Source organism: Octopus bimaculoides, chromosome 9, assembly GCF_046866305.1.
Source record: "Octopus bimaculoides isolate indiv1 chromosome 9, ASM4686630v1, whole genome shotgun sequence".
NCBI lineage: Eukaryota > Metazoa > Mollusca > Cephalopoda > Octopoda > Octopodidae > Octopus > Octopus bimaculoides.
This window is the reverse complement of record NC_142936.1, coordinates 18,994,098-19,004,201: the sequence shown is the minus strand read 5'-3', so window position 1 is coordinate 19,004,201 and position 10,104 is coordinate 18,994,098. Positions and strand designations below refer to the sequence as shown.

The 10,104-nt window shown below is 34.3% G+C and overlaps 1 protein-coding gene and 1 long non-coding RNA gene across 2 annotated transcripts in view; one reads left to right on the top strand and one right to left on the bottom strand.

The window, feature by feature from the left end:
* Window positions 1-1,781: 1,781 nt before the first annotated feature.
* Window positions 1,782-5,574, bottom strand: LOC149134000 (uncharacterized). Its single transcript, XR_016243068.1, has 2 exons — window positions 4,162-5,574; window positions 1,782-2,494 (listed from the first exon to the last, which is right to left on the bottom strand). It is a non-coding gene; the product is annotated as an uncharacterized LOC149134000 (long non-coding RNA).
* Window positions 5,575-6,048: 474 nt separating this feature from the next.
* The window catches only part of LOC128248675 (transmembrane protein 229B-like), a 72,438-nt gene continuing 68,382 nt past the window's right edge, over window positions 6,049-10,104 (top strand). Inside the window, exons 1-2 of the mRNA XM_089357228.1 lie at window positions 6,049-6,541; window positions 8,437-8,596. The gene's annotated coding sequence lies outside the window, so the exon portion shown is untranslated. The remainder of the gene's footprint in view (window positions 6,542-8,436; window positions 8,597-10,104) is intronic.

Sequence of the window (10,104 nt, the reverse complement as noted above, 5' to 3'; positions counted from 1 at the left end):
TTTTAGACGTAGATCTATTGTTTCTTGGAATTGATGGTATGTCTAATACGCTCTCGTTCTTCGAATCTATCCAAACTTAAATTCGAAGCCAACCATAGGTAATCTTCCAGTATAAGGAGTAATTGTTTTCACCTCAATAGACGTCAGTGATTGGTTGAAATTACCGAAATACGACAATTTATTTACATGAAATAACTTCGAATACAAACATTTTATCTGTTCTATAACATAAAATATACAAGTATACGAAATTTGAAAGTGTTTCGGTACCAAAAACACTACATAAAACATAAATGAAAAGTGGTGCCCCTACAATTCAGATCCTATATATTATATGCATGTATATATTTATATACATGTATATTTATATGCATGTGTGTGTGTATATATATATATATATATATATATATATATATAGAGAGAGAGAGAGAGAGAGAGAGAGTAGTTGTATATTGCCAACTTAACGTGACAGTCCCAATAAGGGAATATACTACTGCTATTTAGCCCTAGGAAGCTGGACCGCTTCCTATCGGCCTTGACACATTTCTGTCTACCAAATCTACTCACAAGATTTTGGTCGGCCCGAGGCTATAGTAGAAGACACTTGCCCAAGGTGCCACAAAGTGGGACTGAACTGGGAACCATGTGGTTGGTAAGCAAGCTACTTACCACACAGCCACTCCTGCGCCTCTCTCTCTCTCTCTCTCTCTCTCTCTCTCTCTCTCTCTCTCTATATATATATATATATATATATATATGATTGACCGTTGACTGGACACTATTCAATTTTTTTTCTCCGTGTTTTTCTCCTTGTCTCCGTATTCTTTCTGTTGACGAGCGTAGCTCGAAACGTCAAAGACTTTCCGTATTCCCGAGCGTCATACTAATACATCCTTTTGTTATTTACACCACCTGTCCTCGTCTGTTGTTGTTTTTTCGTATATTTTCCCGTATATATATATATATATATATATATATATATATATATATATATATATATATATATATATATATATATATATATATATATATATACATATATATATATACAGATATATATATATATATTTGCGTCTCAGCCAAGTGGCTGCGGTCATGATGGAGCACCACCATGACTTTCCCTCCTTATGCTGTGCTCTCTACACGTTTCTTGCATGGCCCTTCTCCGCCAGATGATGCAGTCTAATCAAGACTTTCGATGGCACATCTGGTGTGTAAGAGAATTTGACATATCCCTTGTTCTGAATGTCCTCAGTATCCACCCTGCCAGTTGTCTGCACTTTGCTTTCAATTTAACAATGTGCATGTGAAATGATGCATCACTACACATGCTGATGTCCAGGTCTCTCACTGTTTGTGGTTCTGGGATTGCAGTACCTCCATGTCCTGTGTATGCCAGTTGGGGGGCACTTGTAGCCTTGTAGCGCAGTACTTGAAATTTTTTAACATTGAACCGCATATTATTTTGCTCTGCCCACTTGTATATATGCATTATATACATGTATATATATATATATATATATATATATATATATATATATATATATATATATATACACATGTATGTATATATATATACATGTATATATGCATATATATATGTAAGGGACGACCGTGCGAACTCAAAAAAGGAGAAATGGTGACGAATGGAAAAACAGACGACTCCTTTTATTTAAACGTGTCACACGGTCGAACACAAAAATATATATCTCAAAGATGATATACATGATATGTTATACGACGATAACATAGATGACCAGTAATGAAAGACCACAACCGTATAAGATGAGTAACAGAAATATTTATTGTAGCGTTAAAGATGTATGTCTGTGTGAGAGTGTGAATGCGACATAAGAACATAATCAAAGACAGGCCGTCGTACAAAGAAAAGTGTGTATGTGAGTGATACATGTGTGTGTATGTGAAATATTACAGCAGATAGAAAGAGAGTCAATAACACGTGAGCAATTTTATACCAGTTCTTGTGTACCCAATAGTATGAGTCTGTATGTGAAGTGAGGGGAGGCTGAGCGTGGCAGTGCTGATCACTAGTTGTGATGTCGTGGCATCGATGCCGGGCCGTGATTCTTGTTATACAGATGTTCGTCGTTCGTCGTTTGGCAGAGCTTATCACTAGTTGTGTTTTGGCTTCGATGCCAGGGCCTTGAGGACAGACGTTTATTGCAGGCTGAGATCTCTTGTCTGTTTATTATCCTGGTGAAGCTAAGTCACCTAACAGAATCGAAGAGAGAGAGATGTGTGCCGCGGTGGTTTAGTTTGGTGTACATAGAAAGTTGTGTTGACGCTGGTGGAGATTGATGCTTGGTAGTAATCGTGTTGGTCATGACGATGTTGCTGGATAGTAGTCGTAGACTCTTGTTGCTGATGTGGCGACGGCGGTGGTCATCGTTGGCTGGACGAAGCTGTTGAAGTGGTCGCTGGCTGATTGTTGCTGCTGCTGTCGTGTGGTACACGGAACAATCTCTAAGAGAAACTGAAACGAGACAAATTGTTGGGTATGAGTTGATCTATTTAAGGCGTTAAGAGGGCTCCAAGACGGTAGCAGAAAAACACTATCGCGTGACCTTATTAAGGGCTGTGATTGGTCAGTTTGCGTTCTGGCGGGAACGGTTCGAAGAAGTTGCCGATTCGAATAATGATCAGTCACGTGATGACAAGGTTAATGTTTTCCGCTACGTTCGCGTTTGTTTATATTTAAATGAGAAGAATGGCGATAGCAGTTTTGTATCTAGTGACGATAGGTAGTTTCACTAGATATATATATGTGCATACATTTATATATTTATATATATATGTATATATATATTTATGTATATATATAATGTATATATTTATATATTTACGTATATATGCACATGTATGTATGTATATATATATATATGCATATGTTTATATATATATCTGTATATCTGTGTTTGTATCCCCACCATCACTTGACAACCGATGTTGCTGTGTTTGCATCCCCGTAACTTAGCCTGTTTGGCAAAAGAACATCGATAGAATAAGTACTAGGCTTACAAAGAATAAATCCTGGGATCGATTTCTTTAACCAAAGGCGGTGCTCCAGCATGGCCGCAGTCACATGAGCAAAATAATTAAAGCAATAAAAAAAAAGCATGCCATTTTAATCTCGTGCAGTGCCAGGTATCTCTGCTAGTCCGATATAAAGCTGTATTGGTAACATCTTATTTCATCAATAATATTATATTAAGTTGGCAACTAAGTTACCGCCATTTTTTTAAACTTTGGAATTTATTGCGTTTTTAAATTTTGGAATCTATCTTTTTCGAGAATTCTATTTTTGAATCACTTTGGAATCTTTTTTTTTTTTTTCTAGCTAATTTTAGTTAATTTTTGTTTATTTTCAGATCATTAAAATGGAATGTCAAGTTAAGAAAAAAGAAGCTTTTTGGACATCTCCTTTTTGCTTTTAATCAAGGTTCTAAGGCCGCAAAAGCTGCTCGCGACATTTGTGCTGTGTATGTAAAGGATGCTATAGCTGAAAGAACCGCTCTTGATTGGTATGCCAAATTCAAAAATGGAGTAATAGGCAGTGAAGAGAAGCCGTCATAAGAAAACTTACGTTAAAAATAACATGCACACGATTTTTTTCTCTCAATAGAAGTAAATTCCAAAGTAAACGTTTCTAGTAGAGAAGTAGAAGAGAACAGAAGCAGCGTATAACTTCATTAGAAATCTACGGATGCACATACGCACATAATAGAGAAAAATGAAACAATTATGGACGACTTGCTCCGAAACACCACCGAATGGGGAACACTTCTCAAAAATAACCTGCAGTTGTTTCCTTCAAAATTCCTACATGCTCGAAATGTACATACATCAAGGTATATTCGTAGAAAATTTCATGAAAAAATATTCATTTTCCTGGAAGTTAAGAGGAATTTAAGTGGACTCTGTTGGAATTTCCGAAAATTGTCCCCCACCCCCATTCCAAAACACTTTCACCGAAAATTTTTGTATATTCGGAATCTACATAATAAATAATATATGCATAGAAAATTTCATTAAAAAATATTCATTTTTCTGAAAGTTATGACCTTCCAAAGTCGGGGGGGGGGGTACAACTCTGTAGTTATGCCAGAACATGTAGGTTGAAATGGTTGTTGCTTCTCTCACCTAATTTATAGTCGAGATCCAACTGATGTCTGCTCCTCAAGTTTCAAAGACTGTTTCATATCTCCCTTGGATCGGAGTGACTGGGCAGTCAATATGAAGCGGTCTGTGTTTAACATATACCTAACATGCTGGGTATATAGGGAATTCTTGATATTCTTATCAATGCAATATAGACACTGTTCTGATTTTCTTTTAAAGGGCAGTAGGTGGCAGAAATGACACAACGCTGGACAAAATATTTCTTGGTATTTAAGAAAATCCATTATCAATTAGAGGTGCACTAAACAGAAATATAAATTGTGTACAATTAAATTTAATACGTTCGTGTACACTCAAACGCAGAAAGACTCTTGGTGTGGAAATTTTCTCGGGAGAGAAATCCTTCTTATAGACAGTAGGTGTGAAGAACACATCACTCGGCTCGGAGAGATAGAGGAGAGAGAAAAAGCGAGCGAGAGATATAACAATTGATAGATAGATAGAGAGAGAGAGAGTGAGAGAGAGGGAGAGAGAGAGAGAGAGAGAGAGAGAGAGAGAGAGAGAGAGAGAGAGAGCGGGTATTATAACGAAAATCGAACTTAAACCGAACAGAGAAAAACCTTTTTCATTATCCATTCAGTTAGTGCATTTGGCATTTGGTATACCACGAACGAAGTCGAAGACAATTATGGAGTCATCACAATTTGATTATTGTTACAATGTTAGTGTTCGTGCCTGGTAAACTGATAGATATACCAAGATGTATGATAATTATTTGTGCACAACTTGACAAACACTGCTTTCAGGTAGTTGCAACATCAAAAACAACAGGCAACATTGTATGTGCGTGTATGTGCGAGTGTAGGAATATATGTACGTATGTATCTATTTGTCTATTTACTTATGTGTGATAATATACAAATATTTACAGAGATATTTACGAAAGAAGTCTACATGACATTCAGCAAAACTGCTGTGTAGACATGGTCTTAAATATGGCAACTCGATGTTAAAATATGCAGTATCACAGTCATTGACTCAAATGGCGTCCTTTGATTATTCACATACCAACGAAGGTAAAATAGTAAATGTGTTCGCTAAATGTCAAGGTTGGATATAGGTAAAAATCTTTCTTTTGTTATAACTTATATAAGCGATGTAACATCAGTTTGTATTTGGTCTTGCAATTTTATGTTCAAGAAGACAACAGCAAACATTTTCAAGTTTTAGTTGTTTTGAATTATATTTCCATCCCACCCCCACAGTTATGGAACCAGGTGCTGATATTATGAATAAATACGTACATGAAGTCATGTTCATGTTTAATAAACATATATTTAGTATTACTGTGAAAATAGAACCCGTAGGTCAAATTTAAAAAAAAAACAAAATTGGTGGTAGTTTGGGATGAGTTTCACACCGACCAGTTTTGTCATGCACCAGAGATCAATTATTTTTGTCATCCAAGTTATTGAAGTTAATATATATGGAAGACATATACACCAGATTCGTAACCAATTACGTAAGCCTCGATCTTCCTGTTAGTTTCCGTTGTTCTCAGAATTTACACTTAAAATTTGTTAGTCCACCCTGTCAAGTTCGCCATCGTGACAAACTCAAGGCCCGCGCATCACATCCGGCTCGACGCATAATTATATCCGGCCATTGAGAGAATTTTAGGCAAATATTTTTTAATGGCCCTGCAATATGAAGTGCAAACCACAAATTTCCCAATTTAGCAGCCATGTCGAACGAAAGGCTGTCTGAGAGCATTCCTGCGTTGATAAGAACAAGTTAAAATGAAAGTTGTATAGTGCTTGAATGTTTGTCATTACAGTAACTTAGCAGCATCTTGTTGCGCATTTTTGATTGGTGCATAAGACATGAAAGTAGTGTAGTACCCGGATATTGCATCACACTATCTCGCTTATGCCATATCAATCAGACTACTGTCGGTAGATGCACACCCTTAATTTTAAATCAAAGCTAGCCGTTAAAATGGCCAGGAGAAAAGTTGATTCTGAAAACAGAGCCTTTCAAAGCCGCTGGGAGGCTCAATAGATGTTTACCGATATTGGCGGCAAACCTGTGTCTTAATTTGTGGAGACAATGTGGCTGTGATCAAGTAATATAATCTAAGACAGCACTACGAGACAAATCGAAAAACTTGAATGCTGAACAGAAGCTACAGAAGGTAGAATTGAAGAGGAATCTAGCATCACAGCAGACGTTTTTCACCGAAGCAAAATCACAAAGTGAAGCCGCCGTGAAAGCAAGTTTTATGGTGACAGAGGAAATCATCAAATCAGCTCAACCATTTACTGAGGGAGAATTTCTGAAGAATTACATGATGAAAGTGTGTGACGTCTTGGGTCCAGACGAAAAGCAGATGTTTGCAAATGTAAGCCTTAGCAAAAATACAATTGCTGATCGAGTTTGTGAGATGACCACTGAAACACACCAGCACCGTTGTCAAGCAGTGGTGGTGGTGGTGGGGAAACACAGACACAAAGACACACAAATATATATATATATATATATATATATATATATATATATATATATATATATATATATATATATATATATATATATATATATATATATATATATATATATATATATATATATATATAATATATAATATAAAATAATATGTATTCTTGTTTTTTATATTATTCATTTGGTTTTTTTAAAGATTATTTTTAATAGATAACTTATTTAACACTAAATTATTTAGAAGTTAGAGTATCATTTCAACATAATATTAGACTTCGATTTGAATAGTGTTGATATATTTTCGATTATTTTTGATTAATAATATTTGATTAATAATTAGTCTTTATTGTTTATAATATCGTTAAAGGTTTTTTTTATTAAAACTTAGTATATATAAAGTTTAATCTTTCATTCTTAATAATTTTTTTCATTCTTAATTTTTTTATTCATAATTTTTTCATTCATAGTTTTATTTTTATTTCTACGTTTGTAGAAATAAGTATTCTTGTATTTTTCTATTATTCAATTGATTTTTAATGATAATTAAATAAACGTTTTTAGTTTTAAATAGTATAGCTTTAATTATTACACCGGTTAAATATGTACTAATATTATCTTTATTATTATTTTAACCTTAAACTTCGTTCAAATTGTATTTATAACGATAATAATTTATGTAAGCTAGTTTTTGTATATAATATACATGTTAGCATATATTATAATGGATGAAGGGATGATTATGGAATGTTTATTATTTTGATATTTTTAATAATTTTTCTATCTTTATAAAATAAGTATTTTATATAAATTCATTTGGTACTTATTGTTGGTTGATATATATATTTATTTATTATAATTATTGCTCTATTTAAGACCTGACGATTAGCTGTATTTTTGAATAGAATTTATTTTCGATAATTTTAATTGATTTTAATCGATTTAAATTTCCTTTCTATTTGAAAATTAGTTATGAAACACGTGTAGTCATTTTATTATCTTTATCTTATGATATTTACTTTGTATTATATTATACTCATTCATTGTGCTTTTAATTATTAATTTTTCTATATGTGATAGTGGATTTTCATCGATGAGTTCATGAAACTTGGTTCTTTTCCCTAAAACTATATATTTATATATATTTTAATCTGTAAAGCTCAATTTAATTTTAATTTTTTATAAATTGATTTTAATTGAGTTTTTACCTGTAATTTTGGATTTTGTCCCTAATAATATTATAATTATATATATATATATATATATATATATATATATATATATATATATATATATATATATATATATATATATATATATATATATATATATATACTAACTTCCGGTCAGCCATTGTTATGATCGGCCATTATTATGATTGACCGTTGACTGAACACTATTCAATTTTTTTTCTCCGTGTTTTTCTCCTTGTCTCCGTATTCTTTCTGTTGAAGAGCGTAGCTCGAAACGTCAAAGACTTTCCGTATTCCCGAGCGTCATACTAATATATACTTTTGTTATTTACACCACCTGTCCTCGTCTGTTGTTATTTTTTGTATATTCTCCCATATATATATATATATATATATATATATATATATATATATATATATATATATATATTAGAAGGTTTGGAGGTGATGTACAGGAATTATATATTAGAACAAATAATAAGGTACTCAGATATCTGGATGGTTGTACATTTACAAATTTTTATTAATATGTCACATTTTATAAATTAACATTTGCATCTATTCTATAGAAGGTTTAAATCACCGCCAATTTCGGTCTTTTTTGCAGGAAATAAATAAGGTGACATGCCTTATCATACAGAGTTGCTGTGGTTAAGTCGGAGAAAAGTTCGTTCTCAGCAGAGTTTTCCTGCTGATCAAGGAAATCTTTCAGTTCATGGACAGCAAAAGAAAAGACTCCACAGTTTTGCGTGCTGAAAAGTGGAAAGGTGAGTTGGCGTTTCTGTCTGACATAACTACTCATCTCGTCGCCTTGAACCTGCAGTTTCAGGGACGGGACCGCTTGATCACTGATATGCATGATGTAGTGAAGACATTTTAAGTGGAACTGTGCTTATGGGAAACACAAATGTACCCATGCAACTTGACTTGTCTCACTTTCTTTGTTGTAAAGCAATGTTGAACCAAGTCAGCGCCATATGGTGTTCCCAAATGCACACTTTGCCGAAAAACTGAGCTCACTCCGCGCTGAGTTCGTCGGCGTTTTTACTGATTTTGAAGTACAGAAAAGTAATTTCGAGCTGTTTTACAACACATTTGCCATCGACGTGGGAACTGCACCTGTACATTTGCAGATGGAACTCATAGAGCTGCAGTGTAATGGGGCACTAAAGACAAAGTACGACACTGCGGGGCCTGCACAGTTCACTTAATTTCAGTCCTAAAGAAACGCCCCAGCTTCGTCTACATGCGGCTCGAACCTTGAGCATGTTTGGTAGCACATATCTGTGTGAGAAGCAGTTCTCTGTGATGAAGATTAACAAAACATTACACAGGAGTGTGGAGTGGAGGCGCAATGGCCCAGTGGTTAGGGCAGCGGACTCGCGGTCATAGGATCGCGGTTTCGATTCTCCTGAAGAAGTCCAGAGCAGCTTGAAGCATTCTTGTACAAGTGCCGTCAATTTTCTTTTCGAGACCCTTTGTTAGAGTCATGGTTGTTTAGAGATGGAGAAAAAAAGAAAAGAAAAGGAAAAAGAAAAAGGAAAAGAAAAAAGAAATGAGGTATTGTGGACGTCAGCGCCCTATGAACATGTTATTGAAAATCGGCCCAGGTTAACATTATCATCAGGTCCTTGGGTACCACTTTTCCTTTCATCTGTTGTGGGTGGGGTCAATAAAATAAGAACCAGTTAAACACTTAGCCTCTCCCCCCAAACTTGCTGGCCTTGTGCCAAAATTTGGAACCAATATAACAATATAATCTATCTATCTGTCTGTCTATCTACCTACCTGCCTACTTACCCACCGATCCATCTTTCTACTCATTTCTGTGTATTATATACAAGGCAGGGAATTGGCTGAATCGTTAGAGCGTCGGTTAAAATGCTTTTCTGTATTTCTTCCAGATCCTAAGGTTCTGAATTGAAAAACCTATCGAGGTCAGATTTACCTTTTGTTCTTCCGGGGTCGATAAAAATAAATACCAGTAAAATACTGAAACAGATAGTATATTTAACTGTCTTCCTTCATAATTGCAGGCCCTGTACCTGAATTAGAAATTATCATATACAGTATATTATAATTGCATCTACATATACACGTACACACTTACATACAGATATACATGCATAATGCAAAACATATATACACACATACATACATACATACATACATACATATATATATATATATATATATATATATATATATATTTATATATATACATATATATAGGCGTAGGAGTGGCTGTGTGGTAAGTAGCTTGCTTACCAACCAC